The following is a 12,438-nucleotide window of genomic DNA, read 5'->3' as shown; positions in this document are numbered from 1 at the left end:
CAATGTCATTCTTTCTGATTGAGGCATAGAATTCCATTGTGTATATATACCACATTTTCTTGATCCATTCATCTACTGAGGGGCATCTGAGTTGGTTCCATATCTTAGCTATGGTAAATAATGCTGCAATAAACATAGTTGTGCTGGTTTTCGTTGGCCATCGTGACCACCGGAGTCTCCTCAGATGCCACTTCACAAAAGAGGTCCCCGGTCCACACCGAAGGAGCACACAGGCAGCACCACCGTGGCTGGAGGAGGTGGCAGCAGTGGGGCCTGAAATCTGGGCCTGGGCGCTGTCCCTCAACTCTTCAGTTCAAGGCTAGCGTTCAACCACTTGAGCCACAGTGCCACTTCCGGCTTTTTCTGCTTATGTGGTGTTGAGGAATCCAACCCAGGGTCTCATGCATGCAAGGCAAGCACTCTACCACTAAGCCACCTTCCCAGCCTGAAGATAATATTTTTCTATACAGAATAATTCTAATTTTAAAATTTACATTTTCACAGAAATCTCTCTATTCTATGAGTCACTTTAAGCTATTCTCCATTTTGTTTTCTAAGGGTTACTGAGAATGATAGCTGAGATATGGTTGAATTTTCTACATGGTAACATTATATTTTCCATTTTATATCCAATATGTAAAATTTCTCTCCGTAGTCAGTGTTTGTTGATATATTGAGTCATGGTTCATTTCTGACCGCTGCCTCTCACAATGGCGCCAAACCAGGGTGCCAGTTGAAGGGATGGTTTCCTGGCTTGCTACTCTCACTCCCGTAAGCTATTTAAGATAGCTGTCACTTTTTGCATGCACTTTCCTGCTGCTCATCTCAATGTTCTCACTGATATCAGTGTAATTGCTTGTTCAGTATTCTGTGCAGATGTGGAGATTTTGGTGTAGATTGCATCTTCCTGGTGTAGTACTGGGCAAATGATAAGTAGGTGTGGGTCTGTCATTCTTAGAAACGGAAACCAAGAATTATGTCATGACTCTTTAGTTGGTCTGCAATTAACTTTCTCTGCATATATTATAAGGCTTATTGCACAGATAGTCATATTTAGGTATATGGAGTATTTAAAGGTTGAGAGATGTGCTTACTCTGAGAGAGTCTATGGTGTCACCTGATAGAATCAGGCTGTTGTTAGCAGGCCTTAACAAATGAGGTGGGAATCAAGGATAACATCACTCATTTCTGTTCCAGAGAAAATGAAAAGGTTCTGTGAAGCATCATTTGTGATGTCGTCAGTGGTATTAGTTCAGAGTTGGGACAAGAGAGTAGTGATGGTATGTGTTTTAGTCTGCTCAGGATACTATAGGAAAATACCACACAGTGACTTAAATAACATAATTTTTTTCACTGTTCTAGAGGCTAGAAGTCCAAGATCACATGTGGTGTTGGTAGGGTTAGTTTCTAATGAAGCCTTGCCCCTTGCCTTGCAGATGGTCAGCCTTTCACTTTGTCCTCTGAACAGCCACATGCTCCTGCTGTTTCTTCCTCTTTCTACTGCTTTCTCTGTTTAACAGGACTCTGAGCGTATTGGATTCGAGCCCCATCCTTGTAACCTCATTCAACCTTAAAGGTCTGTCTCCAAATACATTGGAGGTTAGGACTTCAACATGTACATTTGGAGAAACACTATTCAGTCTCTAGCATTATATTTGGTATGGTTGAAAGGAGCAATATGGATCTAATCTGCAAGTATGTATGGATTTCAGGTAAATAGAAAGTTCCTATTATGTCCTTTGGGTAATTATGAGTTTTAATCTGAGGAATGACAACATTTTAGGAAGAACAACCTACAGATGCATGGAAAATGAGTTGGATGGGAAGGGAAAGACCTAAGTATAGGTCTTATTTGTATGTGTTTTAAATGATTTTTTTGGGTATCTTGTCAAAGATTTTTTGAAAGCTGTTATATATTCATTCACTTAAAACTAATACTAACTTTTTTTTTACTACAGACTACACAAAATCTTGAAGTACAAAATAAAATGTGGCTGTGTGTTAGTTTATATTCTGTTTCTGTAATGGAACATATGAAACTCCCTGAAGCATTAAAAAATAGATTCAGGACTGGGATGTGGCTCAAGAAGGCTCTGAGTTCAAACCTAGTACCTACCCCTTCTCAGCTTAAAAAGATGAGTGTTTTGTTATGGTTTGTGGCATTAGAGGGTAGGAAGTCTAAGAAGATGGTCTCTTCTTGTATCAGGGGGTCAGGTGAGTACCTGGTGCTCCTTCAACTCATGGCAGAAAGTAAAAAGGAAGTGGATACAACTGGAAGAGAGGAAAGTAGCCAAACTCGCACCATACCAACCTGTTCTCACAAGATAAACATTAGTTTGTTGCTGAGGGCCTGTGACCTGAACACTTCCCACCAGGCTGCCTCCCCATTCTGCCAAATTGGGAACCAAACTTCGTCATGAGTGTTGGTGGGGACAAACTATATTCAAATAACGCAGATGCCTATAAAAGGCATATAAGCCAAAGTGGCTATATCTCACTCTAGATGACTGAGCACTGTGTCAATCCATATGGTACAGTTGTAGGAATTTCTTGGCAGTTATAGACTGTGTTATAATTAGAATTTGTTGTAACAGAGACATTGCTATTCAAAAAAATTGACAATGACACTAGTGATAATGCTTATAGCTAACATATATTAATTATTTACATGTGACAAGCACTGTTTCAAGGAATTTATATATGTGCAAATCACTGTTGCGAAATTATATAGTTAAATATGAATGTATTTCCTGTTAGAATAAATAATGGGAAAAAAGGGAAAGAACACAACAAATTGATGTGGTTGATAAATTTAATAAATTTAATCCATAAATATTGTTCTTTTTCATAAATTGAATAAATTTAATCTATAAATATTGTCTTTTTTCATATAATCAGGAAAATACATATGTACTATACACTGTGGGAAATGTTACTGTTTTACACTGACAATTGAAAACTTGTTAATTAACATATGTTAGAAAGTAAAAATAAATTAAGTTTATGCAATAATATTTGGGGAGTGTGATGTGGAGCTATTCCAAGCAGAGCAGCAGCTTGGATGTTTTTTTTTCCTTCTTTTGCTGTATTTCTACACCCTCACAACAGCCCGATAGATTAAAAATATGTCTGTGTAACTTTCCTGTCTTGGTTCTGGTTTTCAAAATGTGACTGTAGGGCCAAGCACTGGTGGCTCACCCCTGTAATCTTAGCTACTCAGGAGGCTGACATCTGAGGATCTTGGTTTGAAGCCAGCTGGTGCAGGAAAGTTCATAAGACTCTTATCTCTGGTTAATCATAGGAAAAAAAATCCAGAAATGGTGCTGTGTCTTAAGTGGCAGAGCACTTGCCTTGAGCAAAAGGAGCTCAGGAACGGAGCCCAAGCCCAGAGTTCAAAGCCCCAGGACCAGAGATAAAAAATAGCTGTGTAGCTTTCCTACCTTGGTTCTAGAGAACTGGAGTTGATAAAAATTGTAGCTATAAACATTTGGCTTTGGGTGCCACTGATGCAGCCCAAGCATATTTTACTAGGAATCTCCTTTAGCATAGCTCCTTGCAGGAATGTATACCATTTCTCCTAGTTCCAATATGCATTGATTTGGCTATTCAATGGTAGGTCAACTTTTGTATCTCCTCTATTTTAAATTTGAAATCTGTTGATTATTTGCAGAATTACATTCCATAGTGTGTGTGTGTGTGTGTGCGTGCGTGCGTGCGTGCGTGTGTGCGCGCGCGCACACACATGTGCACGCATCCCCTACTATTATGTATGTTATCTTCTAGAAATTCTCTGGTACTTCCTCAGAATCATTTCTGTATTGGCATACTTGTGCAATAGTTGATCAAAGAAGTTCTGAGAGAGAAACAAGGTTCAGATAATAAAGGCTGAAGTTATTGATACACTAAAGAGAAAGGGTCTCTGGGGAGGTGGTACCAGAATGAGAAACTAGATAGTGCTCTAATAAATTGTGATTCTTATGAGGTCTTGTCCATCATGCAACAACTGTAACCAGGGACCTGAGATCTATCAGAGGCTTGATGTCCAAACATACATACTGTGGGCAGAGTTCACCAAAGCCTGGAGTCGGGTCTGTGGTGATAGAAAGAACCCGGGAGACGAGAAAAGCCCAGACAAGAAGCGCTGGATCCAGCTTCTTTGGCAGATGGAAAAGAGGCTTGTAAAAGAGGGTGAATGTGGAAAAGAGACTGCAAATGCCAAGAGAGAATGATGCGATGTGTCAACGTGAACTGGCCCCGGTGGAATTTGAGAGTGTTTTCCTATAATGAGTTAATTTGCATGCAGTTTTTCTTGCAGAGACACATTGTGAGTGAAGACTCTGGAGCTTCAAATGTGCATTTCATTCTGTTGTGTTATGGTGGTTTTGTGTATGAGTGTGTGTGTGTGTGTTACATTTGAAAAATGAGTGTTTCAGACAAAAACAAGAGCTGAGCTTCCTGCTGTTCAATTCTCAAATTTAAAAATTCCAAAAATTAGCCTGATAGGTTCTTTGTCCTCTCATTTTCTCATGGATATCTTATCTAGAGGAATTTTTCCTTTTTAAGCAAGACATCAGTTGAAATAACCAATATTTTATATTTACATTTTATTATATTCTGAGAATCTTTAGGATGTCATTATAATATAACTTATTGAATATAATGTCATAAAATGATGTTAGAAGCTTTGATTTTTATAGGTGTGTGATTGACAGACATAATATAAGTCATTTTGGATGGCAATAAGTTGCAATAAAAATATAATAACACTCTGAACACATATATACCATGATAGTAATAACTAAATACATGTTAGGCTAATAACATAGGAAGCTCATTAAGCTAGATAATATAATTATTAGATAAAGCTTGGAATTCTAGAAGTATAAGTGTGTGGTGTATATTGTGCTTGTGATGTAATACCCTGCTAGGGTATACTTGCTCCCCCACTCCACTGTCTTCCCCTTCCTTCTTATTTTTCACAATTCCATTTAGCTCAGGCTGACCTACAACTCATAATATTCCTGCTTTGGCCTTACAAGCATATCCCTTTCTGGGATTATAATCATATGACACCACATCTGACTTCTAATTTCTTTAGTTGGCCTTTTGTTTCTTCTTACTAAAGTCTCTATTGTGATCTTAATTATGATATCTTCAACAGAAGGCCCTGAGAATGGCAGGAATACACCCTCCTTTTCCCAAACCACCAGTCTTAGTTCTTGAGCCAAATCTGGTTTACTGATTCCATAACTGGAATTCCTTACTCCTGCTATCAGTTGTGAATTGATTCTTATCCTTGGAATGATGACGACCAAACAATAATTTTAATCATTTATTTAAATGAAAAAGTTGAGTGAAGAGTGTAAGACTGAGTTGGACAAGAGCAATCATATGTGCATTATTGGGACCAGAATTTTTCGGTATTGTTGGTGATATATACTTGTTGTGGAAAGACTATACAATATTATCTTAGCAGAAACAAACAAAATTTTTAGTTTTGAATTTCTGGGGAATTGAATCATAACATGTTGAAGCAATGTTGTAGAGCAAATTATTCAAGTTTCACTATATCACATATCGTTTTTAGGCTGGCCAATTAATTTGTCTCCTTGGAAAACTTTCGAAGAGTGATCAGCATATTTGACATTTAGTTGTTATAACTATGTATTTGATAATATTTCATTTTGGAATATCTTCAAAAGTCATTTACTTAAATGCCATTTAAAAACTCATGGCAAGAAGATAAAGATACATATTAATAATTTGTTGAACTGTAATATCATGCTATTCTATAAAGAAGCAACACACAGCTACTTTTGTACAACTTCACATTTAGTAGAAATCTTTTTTTACTGTATTTATAAACCTATGCTATCGAATATGACAAAATTCCAAAATAGGAATGGGTCCATTTTGCATAAACCTTGCAAGGGAATAAGTATTTTCAAACTTTTCATTGCTCAGGATTGCTTAGGATATGTTCCACAAATACTTATTGAATGAATGAGTAGATGGGCAATTTAATTAATTTAAGAAAATGTGAGTTTTTACTGAGTTTATGAAGTTTTCAGTGCTGCACTATTAAAAAATACCTGCAGATAATGATGAAATACCTATGTATCCACCCTAAAGTAATAACAGCTGAATGCACTGGCCTTACAGGTTTTGTCTTTTGCTTTTTAATAAAAGAACCCAAATATTGCTTTTGTTTCTTCCACACAGACTTGTCATCAGATGTTTTCAGTATAACCATCATATTTCTACTTTCCTATGTTTTCGTATAGAGTTTTAAAAATATATAGCATCACATTTTGTATTTCTTCTTGTCTTTTTGTCTTCTTCTTAGCTTCTTCTTAGCCACTTCCTTTCTTCTTCTTCTCCATCCCCCTCCCCTTCTTCCTCCCTTTTCTCCTCTTTCTCCCTTTTCTCCTCTTCCGTTCTCTTCCTCCTCTTCCTCCTCAGTGGTACTGGGATTTTAACTCAGGCTCTTCTGCTTTCTAGGCAAGCATTTTATAAATTAAGCTGTAACTCTAGTCCTTTTTGAATAGTGTTCTATTTCTGCCCAGACGATAGATGCCTGGCACCAACTGCAGCTATTGATTGAGATGGCAATATGTTTTTCCTGGGGTTGATCACAATTCTTGTGATCTCTACTTCACAAGTAGTATGAGGTTCATAGGTGTGAGCCACCACATCAAGCTACGTTTGGTGTGTGTGTGTGTGTGTGTGTGTGTGTGAGTGTAGACTAGGATTTGAACTCAGCCCCTCCTCCCCCTGTATTTGTTGGAGTGTTTCTGTACCACATGAGCCATACTCCCCAGGCTTTTTTATTTTCTTCATTTTCCAAATAGGGTCTCTTATTTATGCCTGGATTGAGATTTTCCTATTTACCCTTCCCATGTAGCTGGGATGACAGGTGCACACTATCATGCCCAGCTTTTTATTGGTTGAGTTTTTGCCTGGGTCAGCCTCCAAGAGGTATCTAATCTCCACCTCCAGTTCTCCTCCTTCCAGTAGCTAGGAGCACAGGAATGAACCACCTTGTCCAGCTCCTAGCTGCGTTTTTAATTTCCAGTGATTTTGTACTCTATGTCTTTCAAATTTGCTCATTTAACATTGTTTCTAAGAAATGTCTGTGCTATTACATATGTATATTCATTTTACTGCTGAGTCATTGTTTAAAAACTCTTGCATTTTTTTATTGTGCAAATACCTACAGAGGGGTTACAATTACATGAACAAGGAATGAGTACATTTCTTATCAAGCATTGTTGGCTCCTCTTTTGTTTCCCTTCTCATCCCTTCCCATCTCTCCCTTTTCCTTCCCCCCTCCCCACTCCAAAGATGTAAAGTTCATTTTCGACTTAACATCTTGCACATCTCATTAGTGCAATGGGTCCACCTGTATCCCCATTTAAACAATTTGTTTTTTTCCCTTCCCCTCCACAAATTATACCAACATCAAATACAGTGAAAACAGGGGTTATACCATGGGGGAGGGACATACAAAGCAACAAATATCTTATAAATATGTTAGACACAATAACAAGAAAGAAAAAACATCTGAGTTCTTAACTTGGGGTTCATTTCACCCAATATCAACTTATCTGAACATTTCTGCTTGTCTCAGAAATATACTAGTTATTGCAAATAAGGGAAAGCATGGGACCTATGTTTCTTTGGGCCTGGCTTACTTTACTTAATATAATTTTTTGCAAGTCTTTCCATTTTCTAACAAATGGGGCAATGTCATTCTTTCTGATGGAGGCATAGAATTCCATTGTGGATATATACCACATTTTCTTGATCTATTCATCTACTGATGGGTATCTGGGTTGGTTCCATATCTTAGCTACGGTAAATAATGCTGCAATAAACATAGTTAACTCTTGCATTATTTACCTGTTGACTTTTTGATGCATACATGGGCTGTTACTGGTTTTTTGTTTTACATAATGACAGTATATTTCAGTGACTGGCATGTGTGGTCTCTGCACATGTTCAGGAGCTTCTCTGAGACATGTCAACAGGTGAGTGGAGTGGAGTGGATGTTACTTCTGAACTTGTTGTCTTGAGTTATCCTTCCATTGGCAAGCATGAAAGCACTTGAACTTCATGTACTGTCAAAGAGGATGCAATATTTAGTTAGTAAAATCTGGGACTTTTTATATAAGACCATAGTAGGTAGTTTAAGTACTATTTAAATTCTCACAATTAAAATTTCCTTTCATAACCTTAGAGAAAGGCAGACAGCATAATACAAAAAAAAAACACTTGTGGGTGACATGGAAGGGAACAGCAAGGGATGAAAAAGGAGACACTAAGTTTAAAAAAATGGTTTGCTTTTGAGGTTGCTATGGAACCCATGGAGGGCCCATTTGGTTGTAAAGGAGATGGGGCTAAATCTCCCAGTAACAGCCTGTTGAAAGGACCACACAACAATCATTTTCAAACACTAAATAGTTAGCCTTGAACTGCCCAAACTGATTTTTGGGTAGGTATGCATTAGAGGTTCTGTATTAAGTGAGAACCAGCTTCTATGGTTATTAGATTTAACCCTTGCAGATTATTCTGAACAACATTTTGGATTAATTTTGTAATTTTATGGACCACATTGGGCTTTTTTTCTTTTCTCCTCCTAACAATGAATTTGGTTTTCTTCTTCACTCTTCAGGAAAAATTTATCTTGTCATGTGTTACAGAGGTGGGGGGGGAGGGGGAGGGAGGGAGAGGGAGAGGGAGAAAGAGAATGAGGCTCTGCCTTATAAACTTACATCATTTCCATTCATTGAGGGTTTATTTTTCAGCTGAGATGACCTTCTAAATCTACAAGTGAACATGGCTAATATGATGTTCCTTATCTTGTGTCATAATACTGTTATTGTTAAGATAGATGGTGTTTTCTATGTCCCCAGTAGTAGAGTCTCAAAATCCACATAGCTTTTGCTGTTGTTTTGTGGTGCTAGAGATGGAATTTGGGCAATCTTCACACATGCTAGGCATGTTTTACCACAGAGCTACACCCCAGGACCTCCCCCATAAAACTAGCTAGTTTTAGGGTAATCTCACTGACCTAGCATTGCAATAGTCACCTATTTTCTTTCTCTAGCCCCTTCATTTCCTACCTGACCAGTGCTATGCAATACATTATGTTAAATGATAAACCAAGAGAAGATCTTCCTGGGATGCTATACAAAATTGTGGACAGACATAGTATGTCAGAGCAGAGGGCCAGAGTCGTGTCTGTGTCAGTTCCTTGTAATACTTACTAAATGTGTGAAGTCAGGATGCATAAAGTACAGACAAACTCTTGAGTGTCTACCTGTCAGTTACCTGTGATCACTGGCAGAAACCAAACTGTTTCCTTCATCTCACTGCGTGCTGTCTGACCACTTGCAGACTTTGCCCTCAATCCTCCATCTTATCTCCTCAGGTGTGTGATGCACATTTGAGTTTAGAGCCCACTGGGTTAGGCAGAAGAGAGCTTGGACAACAACTTGATGGGTGAAGAGAATGCAAAACATCTTCTAGTTAATAGCAGTACTATGAACCTTCATGCACACCTTTGCTGTAGGTTCATCTGCTCTACCACTTGCCTTTCATCATCAGAAAACTGAATATTGACTGAAATTGTTAAAGAAGATAGCAGTAATGATTCCATCCAGCTGCCTACCAGTCCAAGGGATTGTTCTTTTTTTAAAAAATACATTTTTATTGGAAAAAAACTGTACAGAGGGGTTCCAGTTACATGAGCAAGGTAATGAGTACATTTCCTATTGAGCATTGTTGCCTCCTCCTTTGTTTTCCCCCTACCATCCCTTCCTTCCCACCTCCACAACTACCCACCCCACCTAAGTTGTCAAGTTCATTTCAAAATAGTGTTTTGTACATCTCATTGTTACAGTGGGTCAACCTGTATCCTTATTTAAGCATTTTGTTTTTTTTTTCCCTTCCCCTCCCCGAATTAGAGAAGTGTATATACAAGATGCAGGGTACTGACATCAAATATAGTGAAAACAGGGGTTATACCATGGGGGAGGAACATACAAAGAAACAAATATCACATTGTACATTATAAATACATTAGAAACAATAGCAAGAAAAAAAAGATATTTGTGTCCTTATCTTGGGGTTCATTTCACTTAACATCATCTTATATGGTCGTATGTACATAGCTTTTGACCTTTTCTGCTTGTCCTACACATGTACTAGTTATTGCAAACAAAGGAAATCATGGTACCTATGTTTCTTTGGGCCTGGCTTACTTCACTTAGTATATTTTTTTCCAAGTCTTTCAAGGGATTGTTCTTACAGCTAAGCAAATGGTGAATGCCTTAAAGAAAATAACTAGCAGCTTCAAAAGAAATTAAACTCCCTCTTGCTATTTTTTTAACAGAAATTTGTATTTGTGAAGCATTTCTGAGGGGTTTGCTGTTGGTGAATACTGGCATGAGCCTAATGGAGTAGAGAGCAGTGCAAAAAGGAGGTTATAACTCATGCAGGAAGGGCTTGAGTAGCAGTGATGGATGACCCAGGCAGGGCGTCTTCCACTATCTTTATAGCCCTGAGCATATGCCATGGCCATAACATGCTCCAGAGGCAGGACTGGCCTCGACCGTTTCCTTGCTAGAGCTGATGGGGGCATAGGCTTTGACCCCTAGGTGAAAAAATGTGCGGACTTTGCAAAAGTAAAAGGAGAGAGACCTGGTTCTTCCACGTACCTTGTGTTGGGGTAAGGTAACTTCTAGAACATCCAATAAGGGTACATCTATTCTGACTCACTCTGATGGTTGCAATGCCACTATTTGGACTTTATTCTTCTCATCAAAGTATTATTACTGGTTTAAAAATTAAAAAAGCACATTTTCTAAGGCAGCTAATGTTAAGCTTTATTGCTCACTTAACTTGTACTATAGTAGACTGCTTGAAGAACTAGGAAGACAAGAGGATGCCGTATATCTTCAGGAAGGTCTGACAAGGTCACGGGAAGGGCACTGCTCAAGGATCCCGTGACTAGAGAAAAATGCACTTCCTTCCTCCCACCTCAGAGCCACTCAATGCTATTGCTATAATAGAGGTACCAGAGTAAGGCGAGTGCAGCATTAAAAGGGAGCAAAACCACCAAAGAGGAAAGATAAAAGCACAGTGGGTTGTATGGTGTCCTCTGACAGAAAAGAGGATGCACAATGTTATGCAGTAGCAGCTCCAGAATTTTCTTTCCATTGTAACTGGCCAGCAGATAACCTTTGGCTATACATCACTGGCTTGTAGCCAGCGGTCCCTATTCTGATCTAAGGAGAGACTTTTGAACCGAGCTGATGTCAGTATTGAATAGAGTATGATGTGCAAAGTTCTGTTGGGAATTTGTGTGTGTGTGTGTGTGTGTGTGTGTGTGTGTGTGTGTGAGAGAGAGAGAGAGAGAGAGAGAGAGAGAGAGAGAGAGAGGCCAGCGTAGATTTCCTTACCACCTAGTGACATGCTAAGTGTAGAAGACTCATAGATCTGTCCACCACCTCTGGCTCCTCCTGCTTCTTTGACTTGGTAAGTTTCAGAGTCATTAAGTGACTTCAATTTTGTATTCCCCACAGAAAAGCAGATGCCTTCCCAAATTGATGACCAGAAGCAGGGCATTGACCTTGACTGCCTTGGTTTAGGTAAGGGTGGGCCAGCTGGGGGAGGAGTGAGTCATTCCTCTGCTTTAGGAAGTATCTACTCTCTGTGTTCCCAAAGGTGTGTTTTAACTTATCTGCAAGGTTAATGGATTTAATTGTGTGTTAGAGGAGAATTAGAAATTCTTCCCAATGAATGTTGCTGGGGTAGGGAAAGCCATAAATCCTTCCATGGCTCAGCAAGCTTAGGCATGCAGGAAAGTGCTGTGTAGGGGAAGTTCATCTCTCCTAAAACATACTTTTGTGCACATTGGGTTCAATCAGTATCGATGAGCCAATCTGTTAGGAAGAAGATATGTGCATTATGCCTCTGTTCATCTATTTAGTAATGTAGTGATGCGGGGAGTATTAGTGTCAGACACCATTCTGAAACATGGCTTTCCAAGTAATGGAAAAGTGAGCTAAATTATTTATTAAGAACTTTGGTCATAAAATACTCACTGGTTACTGGAGGCAATGCGATTAACTATATGATATGTGAAATAATATATGATTTGGGTTCACAGTGAAAAATGGCAAACAAGGAGAAGAAAAAATCCTTTTTATTTCTTTTAGAAATATGTCAGAAATGTAATGCTTATCTTGATTCAGACTTCTGTTTGAAATTGCCACGATTATTAGCGTGGGTATCATTTTCAGTATTTTGGACTCTGCCATTAAGAAATAAGGGTTTAAAATTTTCCTTGAAATATATTTAATCTTTTAAGCATTTCAGCTATTAAAAAGATCACTAAGGATCAAGAAGAAATATTTACATGTAAATCTTGTG

General features: G+C 38.5%; 2 protein-coding genes across 7 annotated transcripts in view; one reads left to right on the top strand and one right to left on the bottom strand.

Annotated features, from left to right (window-relative positions):
* The window catches only part of Rbms1 (RNA binding motif, single stranded interacting protein 1), a 225,942-nt gene that overhangs the window by 25,778 nt on the left and 187,726 nt on the right, over positions 1–12,438 (top strand). Inside the window, exon 1 of one of the 6 annotated variants that reach the window (XM_013029956.1) lies at positions 11,609–11,654. The exons of the other annotated variants lie outside the window; for them this stretch is intronic. The gene's annotated coding sequence lies outside the window, so the exon portion shown is untranslated. Of the gene's footprint in view, positions 1–11,608; positions 11,655–12,438 lie in introns of those variants that run through there. 6 annotated transcript variants of the gene reach the window in all.
* LOC105993766 overlaps positions 1–12,438 on the bottom strand; it is a 67,551-nt gene that overhangs the window by 1,225 nt on the left and 53,888 nt on the right. The window lies entirely within an intron of this gene.

This window comes from Dipodomys ordii, unplaced genomic scaffold, assembly GCF_000151885.1.
Source record: "Dipodomys ordii isolate 6190 unplaced genomic scaffold, Dord_2.0 Scaffold5, whole genome shotgun sequence".
Taxonomy (NCBI): Eukaryota; Metazoa; Chordata; class Mammalia; order Rodentia; family Heteromyidae; genus Dipodomys; species Dipodomys ordii.
Note: the sequence above shows the minus strand (reverse complement) of the source record. Positions and strands in the feature narration are given on the sequence as shown.